Source organism: Lissotriton vulgaris, chromosome 7 (assembly GCF_964263255.1).
Source record: "Lissotriton vulgaris chromosome 7, aLisVul1.2, whole genome shotgun sequence".
NCBI classification, from domain to species: domain Eukaryota; kingdom Metazoa; phylum Chordata; class Amphibia; order Caudata; family Salamandridae; genus Lissotriton; species Lissotriton vulgaris.
In genome coordinates, this window is record NC_141695.1 from 252,985,595 (window position 1) to 252,998,957 (window position 13,363).

The 13,363-nt window shown below is 47.7% G+C and overlaps 1 protein-coding gene across 1 annotated transcript in view; it reads left to right on the plus strand.

The window, feature by feature from the left end:
- Positions 1 to 13,363, plus strand: part of LOC147701319 (putative methyltransferase DDB_G0268948) — a 339,388-nt gene that overhangs the window by 311 nt on the left and 325,714 nt on the right. The window lies entirely within an intron of this gene.

The window sequence follows — 13,363 nt, forward strand, 5'->3', positions numbered from 1 at the left end:
AATATGACGTTTCAAACATTTGTAATATTGTTAGGAAACAATTAACAATTTACCTTGGGTAATATGGTATTTGTGATGGTGTACATCATGATATGTCGTAGAATACAAGCTGATTCATGCCTCATTTAAGCAAACTCAATTATTTAGCTCTTTAATTTAGGTAAGCCAAATAGTTTTTGTTTTACAAAATACAGATTTGGTGCATTTGTATTGCATGCAAGAGGGTGACATCATGTGTTTAAAATAATGTTGTACGGTGCACGAGAACCTTCACCAGATGGATAGCATGGTGAATGGAAACTTCTTGGAGAGTGCAGCTGATTAAGTGCATATCTTTTCACACCTCTTTTTCTAATAGCATTCATGAGACTAACAGACTTTCCGTATTTCTCTTTTTACTGTTCTTTCTTTTATTCTGTAATTCTGAGATGAAGGCTGGCTCTGGTATTAGTAGCATGTTCACCATATGATTATCACCACCATTAGTTGCTATAGTTTTGATATATTGTGCAACCACATAACAGTCATAAGCTATCTTTCAGAGTTTCATATATGAACTTCAAATCACAAAGATTTTGAGAAACCTTCAAGTTGCCATGCACCCAAGTTGCTTGACTAAGGGCCACATGTATACATTTTGGGAAAAGCAATGACATAATTGCAATTTTCTTCGAATTGTAATCAGGTGATCACTATTCCTAATGTATGTTAGCGATTCCTAGTGGGTCTCTGTTAGACCTGCTGAAATGGTGTGGCTCTCCCTTCCATTTTTGCTGTTGCCTTATGTGTTTTTTGCTGATGTTAGATGTTTTGGGCACTGTGCCACTGCTGTCCATTGCCACCGTGCAAATGCTCCTGATTGTAAATTGATGTATGGATTAGTGATTCCTTAATTGGCTGGTTTGGTTTACCTGTCAGACCCTAGTACCATGCACCAGGAGTGCCCAGGGCTGGTAATCCAAACGCTGCTATTAGGCTTGCAGCACTGGTTGTGCCACCCACAGAAGCAGCCTGTAAAATGGTGTCTAAGGCCTGCCATTCCATAGCCTGTGTGCAGTCTGGTACTACCATGCTGACTGGGCAAGTGCACCCACTTGCCAGTCCCTAAACCTTCCCTTTTCCTAATGGGAGACTCACACCAAGGTGCCAGGTCTAAGACGTGTCTTCTCCAGCTGATATGTGGGGAGAAGTCCCCTACCTCATGGGAGTTCTCATCACTAAGGCAGACAAATCTGGTCAGACCATCAGTGTTGGCGTGTTCTGTCCCAGGGTGGTGTCCCACCGTGAAATCCATCCCCTGTAGGTAAATGGACCACCTCAACAGCTTTCGATTCTCACCCCTCATCTGCATTAACCATCTGAGGGGCCTGTGGTCTGTCAGATCCCGGAAGTGAGTCCCAAACAGGTATTGTCTGAGCTTCTTCTGTGCCCAGAACACAGAAAATGCCTCAGCTTCAATAGCACTCCACCTCATTTTCTGTGGAAGTAACCTCCTACTGATGAAGGCTACAGGTTGATCTAGGGTCGCCTCCTTCATCTGTGGCAAAACAGCCCCAACACCATGCTTTGAAGCATCTATCTGAACGATAAACTTTCTGGAGAAGTTGGATGCCAGGAGCACAGGCACCAGGCACATGGCAGCTTTCAGGGCCTCAAAAGCTTTCTGACAGGTGTCAGTCCAAATCACCTTCCTGGGCTGCTTCCTGGAAGTCAGCTCTGTCAAGGGTGCAAAAATGTTGCCATACCCCTTGACAAACCTCCTGTAATACCCGATGAGTCCTAAAAAAGCACTCACCTCTGTCTGGGTCTTGGGGGGCTACCAAGCCAGGATGGTTTCAATATTGGGCTGTAGGGTTGCCACCTGGCTGCTCCCAACCTGGTGTCCCAAGTACACCAAGGAAACCTGCTCGATCTGGCCCTTACTCACCTTGATCATGAGGCCTGCCTTCCGCAGAACCGACAACACTTCCCAGAGGTGGTGCAGATGCTCTTCCCAACTGGTGCTGAACACTGCGATGTCATCCAGGTAGGCAGCACTGAACTCAGTACAGCCAACACCTGGTTGACCAACCTCTGAAAGGTGGCAGGGGTATTCTTCTTCCCAAAGGGCATAACCCAGAACTTGAAGTGCCCATCTGTTTGGAGAATGCTGACCTCTCTTTTGCCCCATAAGTCAAGGCGATCTGCTAGTACCCAGATGTTAGGTCAAACATGCTGAGGTACCGTGCAGCCCCTAGCTGATCAATGAGCTTATTAGCTCTAAGGATGGGGTGTGCGTCAGTCCTTGTGACTGAAATGAGCCATGGGTAGTCCACATAGAACCTGAGTTCTGGCGTGGCACCCGGTGCGGCAGCCATTGGGACCAAGACCACTGGGCTGTCCCAAGGACTGTGAGAGGACTCAATCACCCCTAATGCAAGCATCTTTCAGACCTTTTCTTTGATGCAAGCTCTCACCCTGTCAGTCACCCTGTAAGATATGTGCTTCATAGGAAGGCTATCCCCAGTGTCTACATCATGGATGCACCAATCAGTGACAGCGGGAACCAGGGAGAACAGATCAGAAAACTGTCCCAGCAACTGACAGCAGTCATTCTGTTGCTTAGGGGTCAGGGTGGAAGAGAGGTTTACACCATCCACTGACCCATCTTGCTCTGTTGCAGATAGGAGGTCAGGAAGAGGCTTGGTCTCCTCCTCCATTCCAGCATCTGTTGTTGGAGTATGCCCACTTCGGACCTTTCCAAATGGGGTTTCAGGCAGTTGACATGCAGGACCCTCAATGGGTTCCTGTGAGACCGCATGTCCACCAAGTAGGTACCAGGGCGTTTGCGCTCCACAACCTCAAATGGTCTGGTCCACTTATCCTGGAGCGCACAGGGCTCCACTAGGGCCATGACCCACACTTTCTGACCAGGCTGAAGCTCTACCAGCGAGGCATTCTGGTCGTACCACCGCTTCATCTCCTCCTGGCTGGCTTCCAGATTTGCCTCCGCGAGTATTCTGAAATGCCTAGCCTGGTTCCTGAAGGCTAGCATGTAGCTATATACATCCTGGGGAGATTTCCTAGGAGATTGCTCCCAGCCTTCCTTGACCAGACTCAGAGGTCCTCTCACTGGGTGGCCATAGAGAAGCTCAAAGGACTGAATCCTAGAGATTTCTGTGGCACCTCACGGTATGCAAACAGCAGGCAAGAGGATGTCCCACTTATGCCTCATAGGTTCCTCAAGACCCATAATCATGCCTATCAGGGTTCGTTTGAATTTCTCAACCAACCCAATTCCTTAGGGTGGTAAGGAGTGGTGAACTTGTGCGGTATAATGCATTCCTGCCACAGGGACTTCATATACTTGGAAATTAAGTTGGTTCCCCGGTCAGACACTACCTCTCTAGGGAATCCCATCAGTGCTCGTCCCACCACGGGGGCCGTCACAGTCCTCAGAGGTATGGCTTCCAGGTACTGGGCGGCATGGTCCACCTAGACCAGGACGCATTTGGGCATTGAGGCGGCATACTGCGCAAGGCCACAGAGGAATGGCATAGATGACCCCAAGGCCTACGCCTCAGGGGCCAGCCAATGTCTCTTGAGAAGATGTCCCGGACCTGACCAGCAAAGAGTTAGTGGCCCCGGACGCACTGCGGCCAGCACATGTACCCAGCCATGGGACGGTGCCTTGTGGTGCAGTCAGATGGGCCATGCGATCTGAGCGGGTCACCATCAATGTCCGAGGTGTATGTTGCGGATGGTTTTGGAGGATAGTGGAAGGTGTCCTCCAGGGCAAGATGCAGAAAGGTTTGATTTTACCTGGAAGCAGCAAATGGAGGAGTGGAATGCAACAGAGATGTTGCCACCACCAATTCTGTATCAGACACATGAAGAAGTAAACTGTCCCCTAGTCCGTAGACTCAACCACCACCAAAGTTCGACCAGAGAGTGTCCATGAATGTCAGGGAACAGACTTAGTGGCACTGGGGCTGAGTGGGGATGCAGTCTGCGATGATGCCGGTACACTGATATGTACTCCACCTTCGCAGAATCAGGACTCTGTGAACTACTGGACCGCAGTGTAGGCCGGAGGCAGCGGTCAGCATGGGCCAGTCACTGAGTGTCGCAGGCGTAAGTTTGTGGCCCCACCGGCCAGCGTAGTTCAGGTTCAGTGGCACCACTGGTACAGTCGACTCTGTGACTGTGACCTGGCTTTCGTCCAGACTGAGCCCTATCTTCCTCTTACTCCTCTCCGTGGGTCCACTGGTTTGTGCTGGATGTAAGACCCTCTGGTCCGCAGGTTAGTCCTGGTCCCACATCCACGTGTCACCGGCTGGCATTGAACAGGGTTTGTGGCAGCAAGTGTTGCTGGCTGGCATTAAACAGGGTCTGTGGCAGCACGTGTCACCGGCTGGCATTGAACACGGTTTGTGGCAGCACCTGTCGCCAGCTGGCATTGAGCAGGGTTAGTGGCACCACATGTTGCAAGATGCCCAAATGAGATGAACCACTGTGCAACCACCCCATTGGCACCTATCCTATCTATTAGAGTGTTGATGAGTAGTTTGTGGTCGACCGTGTCAAAGGCTGCCGAAAGGTCCAGGAGTATGAGTAGACAGCAGCGGTTCTTGTCCAGTGATTTGTGCATATCATCTATGACATTTAGGATGGCAGTCTCTGTGCTACATCCTTTTCTGAAGCCTGATTGGTGTGGGCCGAGGAGGTTGTTGATGTCCATGTGGTGGGTGAGTTGACGGAGAACACATTTTTCTAGTAATTTTGATAGGAAAGTAAGATTGGAGACAGGTCTGTAGTTGCTGAGATCGTTGGGGTCAGCACCAGCCTTTTTTAGTAGTGGTGTTAACTGGCCTATTTGTAGGCAGTCAGGTATGATTCCTGTTTCCACGGAGCTGTTAATGATCCCAGTACAGGTGGGGGCTAAGGAGTATTTGAGTTGTTTTACCAGTTGCGCGGGGAGGGGGTCTTCAAGGTGCGATGCGGGTTTGGATCCGGTGGTTAGTTCAATATTTTCAGTTACAGTTTTGGGAGTGAAGGTTAGCCAGTTATGGGTAGGTTGGCTGGGTGGGTTTGCATCTTCTTTGGTGAGTAGCGGGCCGGTCTTTGATGGGGGAGGATGGGCCGTCAGTGAGAGGCAATCTTTAGAATTTTTTCGCTGAAGAAATTAGCTAATTTGTTGCATAGGTCTTTGGAGGCCGGACTAGCAGCCGGAGTTGGTTTAGATGTTTGTTGTCTGATAATGTTGAAGAGTTCTTTGGGGCGGTTTTTTGCATTGTTCAGTGCGTTGCAAAAGAAGGAGGATTTTTCGTGCGCGATGTGCTTGTTATACATCCTACGTTTTGTTTTGAGTAGCTCGAGGTGAGTTGACGAGGGGTTATTGTGCCAGAGTCTTTCAGTTGCTCTTAACTGTCTTCTTTCCACATTTAGTTCAGTGTTGAACCACGTTCTCGATGGTAGGGTCTTGCTCTTTTTTTGTTTCATGGGTGCTATTTTGTCCAACATGTCAGTGGACCTTTCGTCTTCATAGGGGGTAAGAATGAGCTCAGACTTTCTTCTAGTTCTTCCAAGGGGATATGTCTCAGGTTTCTTGTCCAGTGGAAATGACCAATCCTGCTAGGAATTTGATGTGTTTTTTGATTGATGTGGAAGAGGATGAGATGATGGTCTGACCAGTCGACCGGGAGGGTGCAAACGATGGTGATTGCATCCTCATGGGCTATGATGGCATCTAGGATTGAGCCTTTGTCGTGGGTTTGTTCAGTGCAGTGTTGTATCAAGTTGTTGTTGTGAAGGAGATCGTTTAAGGTTTGCATTAGAGGTTTGTGGGTTGTTTGTCTCATTCTAGTGAAGGTTTAGGTCTCCTAGTATCAGGTTGTTCTCATTTTAGAGTGAGCAGTGCGAGATCAGATCGGCCAGCTGGTTATCAAATATAGTATTGTTTCCTGGTGGTCTGTAGATGAGATGACAGTGAAGTCTTTTGTTGTCAGACATTTTGATGTTGACTTAAAGGTATTCCAGATTCTGATATTTGAGAGAGTCGATTTCTGTAATAGAGATGTTCTTTATAAATATGATTGCCGTCCCACCAGCTCTTTGGTTGTTCATGTCCTTGTTGAGGATAGAGAATCCTGGGGGTACAAGCTTGTCGAGGATAGGTGGGGAGGTTTCATTCAGCCAGGTTTCAGTGATGAACAGGATGTCTAAGTCATGTGTTAGGATGGTTTCTGCCAGATCAGTTGCATATTTATTCGCAGATCTGCAGTTGATGAGCATGCAGTTGGCCACTTTCTTGTTGTTTGGCTCTAAGATTGGCCCTAGGAATGTTTGTGAGGTGTGCTAGAGGTCTCATTAATTTTGAGGTTGTGGTTTGTCTCCCGATAATTACTGGGATCCTAGCACTTGGGGTGGAGGTTGGCTTTGCTTTATAGGATTCAGCAAGGTCCCTCGCCTCTTGCATGGACATTATAGCGATCGTTCTCTTGGGTCTGTGTGGATGGTTACTGTGGGGGGTTGTCTTCCAACTCGGTCGAGAATTTTTGTGGTGGAGTCTATGTTTGTTGAGGGGGCCAGGGAGTAAAAGGGGTAAGCCTTCAGTAGTGGGGATGTTAAGTTTGGATAAGATTCTGTTAATGTTTTGGGTAGCTATTCCTAGTTGGAGTTCTAGTCGAGCCAATCTTTGGGTTAAGCTCACGGAAGGAGGGGTTTGGGGGTTGGGGCCCTGTGTGTCCCGCATCTGATCATTGGTTGTTGGAGGGAGATTTGTTATGATAGGTGGAGAGAGCGAATCTGTGTGGGAGTTCCTCCTTCTGTCTGTGATCTTAATGTGGTTTATGGGGTAATGACTGGTATTGGTGGGATTACTGGGTTTAGAGTGGTCAGGGCATTTGGGACAGTTAACAGTGGGTTGGTTTCTTTGGTTGCTGGGTGGGGGTAAGGGGAGACTCTTGTACTGGAGAGGGGTTGAGGTGTATTGTCTGGTGAGAGCCTAGAGATGGGTGAGCATAAGCGGGATGAATATTGCGGGCTCAGGACGGCGTTGAGGTATATGATGGAGCTAGGGGATGGTAGGTTGGCTGTACCCACGGGGGGTTGAGTGGGTGAAAGGGTTGGGAGGTTTTCATCATGTGTGTGGTTTGACGCTGGGGGGTCTTTTGTGTTAGTCTGAGATGGATGGGTGAGGGCAAAGCGTAGTGTTAGGAAGAGTGGGTCAAAGGCCTCTGGGTTGTCGTTGTTGCCTTGGATCAGGATCGTGCCATTGCTGTATATGGTCACAAAGGAGTTTTCACAGCGAGTGCGGTGGTTGGGGATTAGTAACGTTAGTTTGCAGCTTACAGTGGTGGTGGTCATTTTATATATGTGGAGGTGGGATCTGAGGATGGAGTTCCACCCCCTAGGATTATGGGTGTGGAAAATGAGATCCATTTTCCGCAATCCTTTTGTGGCGCAGTGGTATAGGTCTGCAATTAGGTATTCTTGATGTTGTCTTAGCAGCCTTTCTTTAAAATGTATTTTTGCTTTGTGCGAGAGGTTGGGGGGGTACAAGATGGAGAAGGAGTTTCTGCCATTGGGTTTTAAGCCATGTGCTAAGTTGATTTGGGGGAGAATCAGTCCGACCTGCGGTCCCTTGATACTGTTCTGTGAGTGCATTATGGACCGCAGGGGGGCTAGAGGATAAGGAGTGTTGGAGCCAACTGTGTCGGAGGATAGGTTAAGGGCATTCAGCATAGTCTTATTATCGTTCATGGGTTGAGGAGCTAAGTCCATAGGTGCTTTTCCTTGCCAAGTGCTGGTTTTGCCCAGCAGTTAATTTTTTATGAGTTTCTGCCAGTGCTTAATTGGCATGGATTGTTATGGTCTGTTTTGTTGCAGGCGAGAGCTCCGGGGTGATTTGTCCCGACCGGGCGCCATTTTGGAGTCAGGCTTTAGGATTGTACAACTTGTGCTGAAGTGTGGTGGTTGCCCTTCAGGTTTTAGTTATTCTTTGGCTTTCTTAGCTTCACTGGTCAGGTGACTTCTGGGGTTCATTCGAGTTGTTTAGGCACATGGGCAGATATGTAGTCTGTGTGGTTTTCCCCGAGTGGCCGCCATTTTGGGATCAGGCTGCATCGATGATGTAATGGTATCCTTAGATGTGCTTCGGAGTCTGGTAGGGTTTTAGGGTAGCTTCAGATGCCTTGAATGATTCATCAATTATGGGGTATGTAGAGGCAGGACCGGTTTTGGATTCAGATCGCGACAGTAACTGGGCGTGAAGTTTAACTGTCCTAAGCGATCGCCATTTTAGGGTCAGGCACCGGGAATCGCCGCTCCTGTGGACTTTGACTTGCCTCATTGGGAAGATCCCTGTAGTCGGGCTTGAGTCCGATTGCCTCTCATCGGATAATGCGGGAGCGGGAGCGCAGTGGCAAGCAGGTCGGTGGCTCACCTTTGGTGTTGGCTTTTACGCGGCGTTGGTGTATGCAGGGGACCGGAGGTTCTGGTTGCGCAGAGACCGCGGCTTCTTTCCCGGAGTGCGGTGAATTCTCAGCTCGGCCATTTCTTCTCCCGTAGGGTGGTGGATGCGAGGGGCGCTTGGGCTGCCTTCTTTCGCCGGCGGTGTAACTCGCTGGTCGTTCCTCCGTGTAGGGGGGAGACGAGGTGCAAATCATCGGGCAGTTTTCCGGGCGTGCACACACCTCCTTCAGGCTACTCGTATCTTTGGCAGGTATGTTTCCATTTATTATATTCCTCTTATTGCCCGTTGGTTGCGAGGATTTCCACTTTTTCGTGATCCTGTCGACGGGAGCTCCTGGTCAATGCTCCCTCATCGTGGCCATCTTGGCCTTATGTCATGCACACTTCACACTGGCTGTGTATTGGGAGGCGACATTGGTGAAGGTCCCACGGTGTTCTGATGCTGCCTGCACATTGATGTGTGACGTGTGCTTCCTGTTGCGCTGATTGTGTGCTGTGTCACCAGGAGGGACAGGTGGGACATGTGTGCAGTGGATGGCCCCAACACGTGTGTGCATCCGGCTATGGCGTAAGGTCCTTGCTTGGTCTCCAGCAGGTCCTGCGCATTGTGTTGGACGTATGGGGCCTGGGGTGCCAAGGTCATGGTGATGTCCAGGGGTGTGGGGGACTTTGTTGTGGCTGGCTGTGGGACTCCGCCGACTTTGGCGCATGTCGGTTGGGGTGTGCCAGGAGTAGTACAGGCCGCAGCTTGGTGTGGGGTGGGATGTCGGTTGTCCGCAGTGTCGGTGCCATCGGCCTGTTAGCCAATGATGGCTACGATGCGTAGGATGGTTGTCAGATGTTGGGCCTGTGAGGCAGGTGCATTTCCTGTCGGGCTGCTGTCTTTATCTGAGCTGCCTCTGTGGTGGTCAAGGGGGGGTGTGCAGGGTGAGTGTTGTGGCCCTCTTTGGTGTCTGAGCTGCATGATGAGTGGCTCCCTGGCCTCTGTTGCCCTTTCGATGATGCTCTGGGCTGGGCTCCCTTTTGTTGAGCAGGCTGCCATCCGACTTTACACCAGGTCAGAGCAGGTGTAAATTTCCTGCTGCTAACGGGCCTTATTAAGTGTTTTGTGTTCTTATCGCCTATCTTGCTGGTCGTTGTCGCGGCTTCTTACATGGAAATGGCTACTCTGAATCTCATTAGCAATAGTTGTGGGGGTCCTCTGTGTAAATGATTGTTGTGACTGCTATTGCGGGAAAACTGGTGCTGTGGGCTGTTAGCACCTGCTTGTGAATGGTCCGGTAAATTTATCATGACTTTAGCTGCGATAAAGTGCAGTTAATTTCGCGATAGCTCTTTGTGAATATGCCCCTTAGTTTTTCTGCTTATCACTGGTGATATTCAGTGTCGGTTGTTTGGTCAGATTCCAGCAACCGTTCTTATTTCCCCAACAAGAAAAAACAGCTGAGCTCAACCCCAGCCAGATGATTCAGGGCGGGTGACTGTTATGTTGGCCTGAGATTACTGGCAGTCATTTCTTTAAGCTTGCCCCATGCCCCCAAAAGCACATGCAGGGCAAGCCATACCAGTAATTCTTTGGTAAAGTTCACGTCTGTTAGCTCTACCTTAACCACTAAATACATTCAAAATGCAGAAACAAAATAGAAATCTGAACTTTTAAAAATAATTCACAGATTTCCTCCAATTTTCAAATGATCCACGAAAATGTCAATGCATTGAAATATACATCATTAGTCATTAAATGGAGATTCATTGTGATACTGTATGAGTGACTGTGATGTAGGCATTAGTTAAATGGATGTCTGACGTGTCACCACTCCCTTCCAGCAACTGATTGTGCAAAAAAATAATAATCACTCTGTGACAAGATTTAGATCATGTGGATCTGTATTGCAAAAATGAGGCCCGGCCCTCCACTAACCCAGGGCGCACCCTTAAGAGGGTGTGCACGGTGCAAACCGGGTCACTGCACGTGTATCATAATGGCTTGCATTTCTCAGTGTAATGCAAACTTGCATCCCGCTGGGAACAATTCATTAGTGAAAGACAAACCAGCTGTTTAAAACTGCCATTCCACCTTTCACTGTGCAGGAGGCAATAGACCTGCATTTGAAAGGAAGATACCTGGGGTGGTCTGGTAGAAGTTTCTGAATCCCTTCAGCAATATCAACGTGCCCTAGGAGCTCAAATAGCAGGGGGCCATGCCTTTTGCACCCAGGGGCGCAAATGTTAATAAAACATTTGTGTTTTTAAGCCGTATAATTGCTTTATAGGTAAATAAAGATATCCTTTGGGACACTAACACTAACACTGAGGCAATCACAGTGATACAAGAGAACCAACAATGGCATGGGACATTGGCATGTGTACAGTAAATAAGGTAATACTAACTAGGAGCCACTGACACTGGGCACAAGGAAATGGGTGATGTCATATTTTACTGCCATTAACAATTGACCATTGACATAGGAAACCATGAAACAAGAGCAGCAATATGAGCAGGGCAGATAGACTCTGAACGCTTATATGGGGTACAAGAACTAATGGTATGACTATGTCACAGGGAGGTTTCACTGCAAAACCTGACACAGGGGTGTTGACATTAAGATAGTGGCACTAGGACACAACATAAGCCCAGTAGCCCTAGGGACACCACCAATCATATAGCGGCACTGACTAAAGAGCTGTTACACTGGTGGGCATATTTACAATCTCTGATCAGCATAGGAATGTCACTTAATATGCATTAGGCCCCTTTTCATGCTATACTTAGCCTGAAAGGGGAGGGCAATGGGTGTTGTGGTGGGTGTTCCACCGCAACACTGATTGATTTTAACACTGCCCCATATATACATGCAAATCATGACGCAACAAGGAGAAATGTTTATATTCTCCTCACTTTTGCTGTTTCCATGTGTGCTGCGTTGTGCAGCACACATGGAAACATGCTGCAACAGGGTTTATGAATGGTGTGTCCTGCATACGCTGAAGGGAAATTGAAAGGGTTAGGGTCTGATTTAAATCTTGGAAGATGGGATACTTTGTCACAGATGTAAAAGATATTCCATTTGCCATATTGCATATGGGATTTGTAATTTAGTGAAGCCGATATCCGTCATGTTTGTGATGGTCCAACCCTGCCTACCAACATTGTAACAGGTCATTGTTTTTTTGGGTTGTTGTATTTGGCTTTCTTTGCAGAGTTATCCCCAAACCTTTGCCTTTACCCCTTTGTGTTTTTTACCCATTTTTGTTGGCCTTAGTGCTCCGTGCATTTTACTACTGCTAACCAGTGCTAAAGTGCTTTTGTTCGCTCATCTAAACATGGCAATATTGGCTCATTTAATTTATATAGACAACCCTCGTATCGTAGTACCGCAGGGCATGTAAATTAAATGCTGCTGGTGGGCCTATGAAACTTATTGTGCCACCCACTTGATTAGCTTTTCAAGCATGCAGCCTGTGTGTGAAGTTTTTAAACTGCCATTTTGATCAGACAAGACAAACGTCTTGACAGCTCCCAACCACCTTTTCCTAAAGGATATAAGTCCCCCCTATTGCAGACACTACATTTAACAGAAGGCAGCGTACTGTGTATTAGAAAAGCTGGACATGTACTTCTAAGTTTTACATGTCCTAGTAGTTAAAACATGTGTACATTCTTTTTCACTTCAGAGTGGCCTACCTCACCCTAAGGAGCACATTTAGTAAGTGCTATCTTTCAATTGGGGGCAGATAGGAATATCATGTTTGGTGTCTAGAAAAATGCTATTAAAAATCCTCTTTATTTTATAAAGTCAGATTCTAAATTACAATTTTGAAACTTACACTTTTAGAAAGTTGTCATGTTCATGTCCTAACCATTTGGTGCCTGCAGCCTGTTTCTGGGTCACATGACTGAGTGTAGTTGGCAGTAGAACTTTCTTCTATCCTCCTAGACAGCCACGCAATAGGCTCTACAATTAACTGTCAGGAGGGGGACAAGCTGGGCACAGTACACTTATAAACTTGATAAGCTGTGCCCAGCCTTCACACAAACAACATCACACCACTGCATTGTAATTGGCTTGCAACCAGGACATGGGAGACAAGGAACACAAAGGGCTTCACATTGAATTCTCTAGAACCTTCTCCTACTTCAAAGCCAGCAGCAGGTATAAATAATTGACCTTACACCCCACTCTTCAGTACACTCCAAGACCTATGGATGCTACAGAAGAAGGACTGTGGAGCTGCTTTGGTGCCACGACTGTCACTCTGGTGCCCTGCTATTCTGCTGCTCTGATGCCTGCTGATTTGTTTTCTGAGAAGGAAGAGGGATCTGCACCCTTTATACTATCTGAAGTGACTCCAAGGGTCAGTCAGCTGAACCCCTGTTCTGAGCTACAGGGACATAACTAGTTCCAGAGTCGTCCTGGTCCTGCAACAATACCTGCTTGAGTCCTGCTTACCTCAGCCAAGTGTTTGCCAATTGGTGTCCCTCAGGTCTTGGACAGATGGCAGGATATTTATGAGTTCTTTGTGCCACTGGAGCATCACTTTTTATGAGGCTCCAAGGGCGCAAATAATCATAAATATAGGGCAAGGCAAGGTAGTGCAAATTGCTTTGTTGCTTTATCATGCATTCAGGAAGTGTTTCATAAGCTTCGTGAAAGGGGTTTACATGCAACACCCTTGGATTTTGATGCTTTGACAAAATCCTGTAAACCTGGGAAAGTGACTTTACTTTTGTCTCCCGAGGTGAGGCATAACTGGAAGAAATAATTGTATTTCTCCTTGTTTATTCCTCTTTGTGTGTGCGCTGCATTGTGAAGTATCTATGCCTGCTGCATTTTGCAGCACACACAGAAAGAGGAAAATGCCTCTCATGATTGCTTTTGTGCAGGATGGGTGACCTTTGTGCACAAAA